Genomic DNA, 8950 nt, shown 5'->3' on the forward strand with positions numbered 1-8950 from the left:
AAATTATTATCATATTATTTTAGTGGGAATTAAAATGGTGAGAATAGCAAGAAATAACTACAAATAACTAATGTTAGGGAAAACTGTTTGTTTTGTTGAGCGTTTCCTCATTTTCTTTTTTTATATACTGAAATTTCATATTTTTACATAACCAAATATTCGTATCGGCCTTAAAAATCCTTTATGGGTCGGGCTCTAATAATAACATAAATAAAAACTGCTTGGGTAAATTAATCCCCAATTAACAAAAGTCAAATCATATAAAACTGAGATTATCTCTCGTATTCTAGTTCATGTTCTGCTTGTTCAAACCCATTTAGCGAGCATTTAAATTTAATTTTTTATACTCAGTTCTCGTAATTTTAACGGTGCTGAGTTTCCTTTGGGCTAATGCTTCTTTTAGGAAGGCGCGAAAAATTTCTCTATGAGGCAGCACCCTGCTCTACTGACCGCATGGGGAAGCATAGTTTGTTTTAGACATAGGTGTCACTGCCCAATGTGAGTTGAGTGCAGATTTGAGCTGGCAGTTTACGACAAAACTCTCATACTGAAGTTTGTGAAATCCATGAAACAAAACTTTTCTCATTGCAAACAATAACAGAAGATGGAAATCTTTTCAAAAACGTTGTAGCTATCTATTATTGTTTTATTGCTAACAAAACACCATTCAACTGACAGCCTTTTGCAGCCTACTTCAAACACTACAGAAGTCTCTCATTAGCATCTCAGAGGCTACTTCAGACATTACAGGAGTCTCTCGTTAGCGTCTCGGAGGCTACTTCAAACGTTATAGAAGTCTCTTGTTAGCATCTTATATGCTACTTGTCGCAAAGGGACGCATACGTGACTCAAATCTGCACTCGACTCACATTGGGCTGTGACAGAGAGTAATAAATTAATAGTAACATTAGTAATCAAAATAAAGTGCTGGTCCCCGGGGATTCGTGTGCCCCTCATCATCGCTCCAGAGAGCTCATCAGAGACTCCATGGCAGCCAGGAAACACGCCTCAAACTCCTGGTCCGAAAACCGTTCCACAGAGCGCCGGGCGTTCTGTCGGATCTCGAGTCTGGCCGACGGAGACAGCGCCAGGATAGTTTCCATGGCCGCAGCGTAGCTGTCCTCGCTGTCGGCAAGGAAGCTTGTCTGTCCACCTTCGTACGGCACCACGATGTCCCAGATTGGGACCGCCGGAATTATGAGCCAGGACGATGGCACCTGCAGCCATACACTCCACCACGCCTACACACAGACACAACACAAGCTCAAATGGCTTCTTTTCCTAATCTATTATGATATGATGAGTGTGTTTGTGTGAGTGAGTGTGTGATTGTGTGTGAGTAAGTGTGATTGTGTGTGTGTGTGTGTGTGTGTAATTGAGTGAGTCAGTGTGTGAGGGTGTGAGAGTGAGCGAGCAAGCGTGTGAGTGAATGAGTGTGTGTGTGAGTGAGTGAGTGATTGTGTGTGTGTGTGTTTGTGTTTGTGTGTGTGAGAGTGACTGAGTGTGTGTAATTGTGTGAGTGTGTGAGTGAGTGAGTCAGTGTGTGAGGGTGTGAGTGAGTGATTGTGTGTGAGAGTGTGTTTGTGATTGTGTGTGTGTGTGTGTGTGTGTGTTTGTGTGAGTGCGTGTGTGCGTCCAAGCATGTGTGCAAGCGTGTGTGTGAGTGTGAGAGCCAGGCACGGCGCCAGGATTCCAGTTTTGGATGGGCCAGACCAATTGTGGGTGGGCCTTAAATTAAAACATGATATCAAATCACTGTTTAACCTAATACAAATGACTAATATACTGTTATATTATCTGTGCTAACATAATAGAGATTTCAATAGCTTGATGCTCTTTAAATATGTTGTGAAAAAAACATTGTACAAACGTTTCGATGTATAGGACGACCCTATCCGCGACCGCTCCCCTTGGTTCTGACCGAAGAGGAGCGCTTTGGAATCTCCATTACGCACCATACCTGGCTGCGCTATTACGTAAAGCTCCATAGACCTAAGGTTGTAACAGCGGTTAGGCATTTAATATTTCCCCAAAACATAATTTAGTTCTGCTCGTATAACAGGAGGCCGAATATTTTACAATTTTGTTTAATTGTTTTTAAGTTTTCAACAACACAGATCAACAACACTGCCCGACAGTTTCATTCAACACTCGGGCACAGAACTTGTTCATTGACGTCATCGGTCCTGTAAAACAAGACTCAAGTTATTTCCTAGAGACAAACTGTTACTTTAGTGTAATTCATGTTATAAACATATTTGACAAAATGAAATAAATAACATTAACAACAGACACAGTGCCCATAACATGGGGACCCCATGAGGGAAAAAGAACAACAGAAACAAGCTGATTTGAAATAGTAATGCGCCTGTAGATTTGTAACGGGTTATGAATCAATTCTTTTAATATATCTCCATACAGACAGAGTAGCCTTCACATTCCTTACTCTTATATCCCCTCGTGGTACACATTAAACTCGCTAAAAAGGCCTAGAAGAAGCGAACACGTAACGACTCATTTCCTCTTTTTTTCTCTATGTTACTAACTTTCAACATGTAGCCTACGAATTCATCGCATGTTTTTAGGTCGCCTCGCAAACACACACACACACACACTGACACAAATACAGGAGTAGTCGGCGGGGTTTGCTCTTGAAAAAGTCAATGATTTCATTGAAGTCAACAGTTACTGTAAGCTCTCTTTCATATGTCAACAGACACAGAGACATGAGGCGAGACGTAAGCATGGTGCTCCTGTTTGGTGTTTTAATCCAGTTGACACTGGAAAAGACGCGTTCAACTGTACAGGACGTCATCGGCAGTGTTATCAGAGCTTTTAGGAAAGCATGGATATTTGGGAAAATGTCCACATTGCATATGTCCATAACTGCAACAAGACTTTTGAGATGTTCTCCTCTTTTGTTCTTCCTCTCTATGAGTTGCACAAACACTGCGAGCTCCGACTCTGACACGGTTATGTTGAAGCGCTTCCCTGCATCGTTGAGAGTGGCCAAGCAGGTGGTGTTATTTGTATGAAGGCTAGGGGACACCAGGACTGCTGATGTTGTCATTTGTATGAAGGCTAGGAGACATCAGGATTGCTGCAGATGCCATGAGGCCATAGGAGTCACTGTGGAATCGAGTGTTCAGTTCATTAAGCTGGCAGTCTATTAGCGCGTTGGAAATGTTGCGCAGATCACTGTCACTTTATGACGCCGTGGCTGGTGAGAGCATGTGTGTGTGTGTGTGTGCGAGCGTGTAAGCGTGTGTGTGCGGGAGTGTGTGTGCGCTGTCCTCACCGATACCAAAGTGTTTGTTCCACATGGTGTGCAGCCCAACGGTGGCGTTGAGCAGCTCTGTCTTCAGCTGCTCGAAGCTCGTGTTGAGTCTGAAGTCGACCCGGTCGGAAACGCCGAGCTCCTGGCAGAGCCCGCGCAACATCAGCACGCGCTCCTCGTCCTCCGGGTTCCTGCATCCACCAAGCACCAGCTTTACCGAGCCCCTCCCCCCGGGTGTCTCCGCTCTCCTGCACAGCAGCTTGTGGAACGCCCGGATCTGCAGCCGGTGGTCCTTCTCTGGCCGGAATTGACCCACCAACACGATGGAGTGGCACTTCCTGTCTGCTACGGCATCCTCTTCCTCGGGTCCCAACTCCACCCAGTCCTCCTCCCCCCCCTCCTCCACCAGCGGGATGTCTAGGAAGGCCCTGACGTCACAAGGCGGGTACACCAAAACGGTGCGGCACGGCGCGCACCACAGCGCCAGAATGTGGCCCAGCGTCCAGGTGGAGTTCACCATGACGACGTGGCTGCAGGAGCCGGCCAGGCCGTAGAGCAGGGCAAAGCCACAGTAGTACACCACCTTCAGGGCGCTTAGCGCCGCGTTCCTGGAGACCAGGTCCGAGTTGTTGTGGATGTGAGCTCCATGAGCTGCACTACAGAGGCTGAAACTCTGTGTGTGTGAGTGAGTGAGTGTGCGTGTGTGTGTGTGTATGTGAGTGTGTGTATGTGTGTGCGTGTGTGTGTTACCTGGGGCTCCTCTCTCTGACCACAGACAGCATGTCGGTGCTGACGGTGGGGTAGTGAACGTAACTCGCCACCTTACAGCCGCCCAGGTAACGGAAGATCGGCAGAGTGAAGGCGTAGCCCATCGAGTCCGCGTAAAGGTTGGGGACGTAGGCCGTCAACGCCTCCCAGCCTACACACACACACACTCACACACACACATACAAGCAGACACACACACACACACACACACACTTATACAGTGAGGAAAATTTGTGTTTGAACACCCTGCTATTTTGCAAGTCCTCCCACTTAGAAATCATGGAAGGGTCTGAAATAGTCATCGTAGGTGCATGTCCACTGTGAGAGACATAATCTAAAAAAGAAAATCCAGAAATCACAATGTATGATTTTTTACTTTTTATTTGTATGATATATTTGAACACCTGTCTATCAGACAGAATTCTGACCTTCAAAGACCTGTTAGTCTGCCTTCAAAATGTCCACCTCCACTCCATTTGTTATCCTGAATTAGATGTACCTGTTTGAGGTTGGTAGCTGCATAAAGACACCTGTCCACCCCATACAATCAGTAAGAATCCAACTAATAACATGGGCACGACCAAAGAGCTGTCCAAAGACACTAGAGACAAAATTGTACACCTCCACAAGGCTGGAAAGGGCTACGGGGAAATTGCCAAGCAGCTTGGAGAAAAAAAGTCCACTGTTGGAGCAATCATTAGAAAATGTAAGAAGCTAAACATGACTGTCAATCTCCCTCGGACTGGGGCTCCATGCAAGATCTCACCTCGTGGAGTCTCAGTAATCTTAAGAAAGGTGAGAGATTAGCCTAGAACTACACGGGAGGATCTGGTCAATGACCTGAAAAGAGCTGGGACCACCGTTTCCAAGGTTACTGTTGTTAATACACTAAGACGTCATGGTTTGAAATCTTGCATGGCACAGGAGGGTTCCCCTGCTTAAACCAGCACATGTCAAGGCCCGTTTGTTAATGACCATTTGGATGATCCAAAGGAGTCATGGGAGAAAGTCATGTGGTCAGATAAGACCAAAATAGAACTTTTTTGTCATGATTCCACTAACTGTGCTTGGAGGAAGAAGATAATGAGTACCATCCCAAGAACACTATCCCTACTGTGAGAAATGGGGGTGGTAGCATCATGCTTTATGGGTGATTTTTTGCACATGGGAAAGGGCAAATGGACTGTATTAAGGAGAGGATGACTGCGGCCATGTATTGCGAGATTTTAAGGAACAACCTGCTTCCCTCAGTTAGAGAATTGAAGATGGGTCGAGGCTGGGTCTTCCTACATGACAATGACCCGGAGCACACAGCCAGGATAACCAAGGAGTGGCTCTGTAAGAAGCATATCAAGATTCTGGCGTGGCCTAGCCAGTCTCCAGACCTAAACCCAAAAGAGAATCTTTGGAGGGAGCTCAAACTTTGTGTTTCTCAGCAACAGCCCAGAAACCTGACTGATCTAGGAAAAATCTGTGCGGAGGAGTGGGCCAAAATCCCTTCTGCAGTGTGTGCAAACCTGGTGGAAACATTTGACCTCTGGAACTGCAAACAAAGGCTACTGTGTCAAATATTAACATTGATTTTCTCAGGTGTTCAAATACTTATTTGCAGCTAGAAACACAGAGTTTGAGCTCCCTCCAAAGATTCGCTATTGGGTTTACATTGCCGTGCGAAAGTATTCGGCCCCCTTGAACTTTTCAACCTTTTGACACATTTCAGGCTTCAAACATAAAGATATAACATTTTTATTTTTTGTGAAGAATCACCAACAAGTGGGACACAATTGTGAAGTGGAACAAAATCTATTGGATATTTTTAACTTTTTTAGCAAATAAAAAACTGAAAAGTGGTGCGTGCAAAATTGTTCGGCCCCCTTGCATTAATACTTTGTATAGCCACCATTTGCTGCGATTACAGCTGCAAGTCGCTTGGGGTATGTCTCTATCAGTTTTGCCCATTCTTCCTTGCAAAACAGCTCAAGCTCAGTGAGGTTGGATGGAGAGCATTTGTGAACAGCAGTTTTCAGTTCTTTCCACAGATTCTCGATTTGATTCAGGTCTGGACTTTGACTTGGCCATTCTAACACCTGGATACGTTTATTTGTGAACTATTCCTTTGTAGATTTTGCTGTATGTTTGGGATCATTGTCTTGTTGGAAGATAAATCTCCGTCCCAGTTTCAGGTCTTTTGCAGACTCCAACAGGTTTTCATCCAGAATGGTCCTGTATTTGGCTGCATCCATCTTCCTCTCAATTTTAACCATCTTCCCTGTCCCTGCTGAAGAAAAGCAGGCCCAAACCATGATGCTGCCACCACCATGTTTGACAGTGGGGATGGTGTGTTGAGGGTGATGAGCTGTGTTGCTTTTAAGCCAAACATATCGTTTTGAATTGTGGCCAAAAAGTTTGATTTTGGTTTCATCTGACCAGAGCATCTTCTTCCACGTTTGGTGTGTCTCCCAGGTGGCTTGTGGCAAACTTTAGACGAGACTTTTTATGGATATCTTTGAGAAATAACTTTCTTCTTGCCACTCTTCCATGAAGGCCAGATTTGTGCAGTGTACGACTGATTGTTGTCCTATGGACAGACTCTCCCACCTCAGCTGTAGTTCTCTGCAGTTCATCCAGAGTGATCATGGGCCTCTTGGCTCTATCTCTGATCAGTCTTCTCCTTGTCTGAGCTGAAAGTTTACAGGGACGGCCAGGTCTTGGTAGATTTGCAGTGGTCTGATACTCCTTCCATTTCAAAATGATCGCTTGCACAGTGCTCCTTGGGATGTTTAAAGCTTGGGAAATCTTTTTGTATCCAAATCCGGCTTTAAACTTCTCCACAACAGTATTACGGACCTGCCTGGTTTGTTCCTTGGTCTTCATGATGCTCTCTGCGCTTTCAACAGAACCCTGAGACTATCACAGAGCAGGTGCATTTATACAGAGACTTGATCACACACAGGTGGATTCTATTTATCACCATCAGTCATTTAGGACAACATTGGATCATTCAGAGATCCTCGCAGAACTTCTGGGGTGAGTTTGCTGCACTGCAAGTAAAGGGGCTGAATAATTTTGCAAGCACCACTTTTCAGTTTTTTATTTGCTAAAAAAGTTTAAAATATCTAATAGATTTCGTTCCACTTCACAATTGTGTCCCACTTGTTGGTGATTCTTCTTCTTCAAAAAAAAAAAAGTTATATCTTTATGTTCGAAGCCTGAAATGTGTCAAAAGGTTGAAAAGTTAAATGCGGCCGAATACTTTCGCAAGGCACTGTAGGTCTGGAGACTGGATAGGCAACACCAGAACCTTGATATGCTTCTTACAGAGCCACTCCTTGGTAATCCTGGTGTGCTTCGGGTCATTGTCACGTTGGAAGAGCCAGCCTCGACCCATCTTCAATGCTCTAACCAAGGGAAGGAGGTTGTTCCCCAAAATCTCGCAATACATGGCCCTGGTCTACTCTCCTTAATACAGTGCAGTCGCCCTGTCCCATGTGCAGAAAAACACCCCCAAAGCATGATGCTACCACCCCCATGCTTCACAGTAGGGATGGTGTTCTTGGGATGGTACTCATCATTATTCTTCTTCCAAACACGGTTAGTGGATTTATGACCAAAAAGTTCTATTTTGGTCTCATCTGACCACATGACTTTTGCCCATTACTCCTCCGGATCATCCAAATGGTCATTGGCAAACTCAAGACGGGCCTTGACATGTGCTGGTTTAAGCAGGGGAACCTTCCGTGCCATGCATGATTTCAAACCATGACGTCTTAGTGTATTAACAACAGTAACCTTGGAAACGGTGGTCCCAGCTCTTTTCAGGTCATTGACCAGCTCCTCCAGTGTAGTTCTGGGCTGATTTCTCACCTTTCTTAGGATCATTGAGACCCCACGAGGTGAGATCTTGCATGGAGCCCCAGTCCGAGTGAGAGCGACAGTCATATTTAGCTTCTTCCATTTTCTAATGATTGCTCCAACAGGGGACCTTTTTTCACCAAGCTGCTTGGCAATTTCCCCGTAGCCCTTTCCAGCCTTGTGGAGATGTAAAATGTTGTCTCTAGTGTCTTTGGACAGCTCTTTGGTCTTGCCCATGTTAGTATTTGGAGTCTTAGTGATTGTATGGGGTGGACAGGTGTCTTTATGCAGCTAACAACCTCAAATATCTAAATTAGGATAAAAAAAATGGAGTGAAGGTGGACATTTTGAAGGCAGACTAACAGGTCTTTGAGGGTCAGAATTCTAGCTGATAGACAGGTGTTCAAATACTTATTTGCAGCTGTATTATGCAAATAAATAGTTATAAAATCATACATTGTGATTTCTGGATATTGTTTTTTTAGATTATGTCTCTCACAATGGACATGCACCTGAGACAATTTCTGACACCTCCATGATTTCTAAGTGGGAGTACAGCAGGGTGTTCAAATTCTCATTTTCCTTACTGTATATAATATATAATAAAAGATCCATACTTGGCGTCTGTGTATTGGTACAGTATATGAAAATATTGCGATACTATGCTGTATCGATTTTTTCCCCCACCCCTAGTTTAGACATTTGTGGCGGTTTTCCACTGCGTGGTATCTACTCGACTCGCCTCGGCTCTACTCGTTTTTTTGGTTTTCCATTACGAAAAAAAGTCCCTGGGACCTGCTACCAGGTACTTTTTTTAGTACTACCTCAGTTGAGGTTCCAAGCGAGCCGAGGCGAGCCCAAAAGGTGACGTGGAAACCTGCACACTACTGGTTGGTCGTCACTTATGACTGCGTTTTTAGCAAACAAGAGTGCGGAGTGTGTTTCCAGAACAAACAGTACATTTAAAACAAATCTAGCCGGACACCGACAGATTATCCACTTTCTGCACTATTCTCACTTTTCAACGGTTCTGGCTACTAGCGGCTTCATGTC

General features: G+C 44.7%; 1 pseudogene; it reads right to left on the reverse strand.

Moving 5' to 3' along the window:
• Positions 1–923: 923 nt before the first annotated feature.
• Positions 924–8950, reverse strand: part of LOC117953261 — a 13714-nt pseudogene continuing 5687 nt past the window's right edge.

Source organism: Etheostoma cragini, chromosome 11, assembly GCF_013103735.1.
Source record: "Etheostoma cragini isolate CJK2018 chromosome 11, CSU_Ecrag_1.0, whole genome shotgun sequence".
Lineage (NCBI taxonomy): Eukaryota > Metazoa > Chordata > Actinopteri > Perciformes > Percidae > Etheostoma > Etheostoma cragini.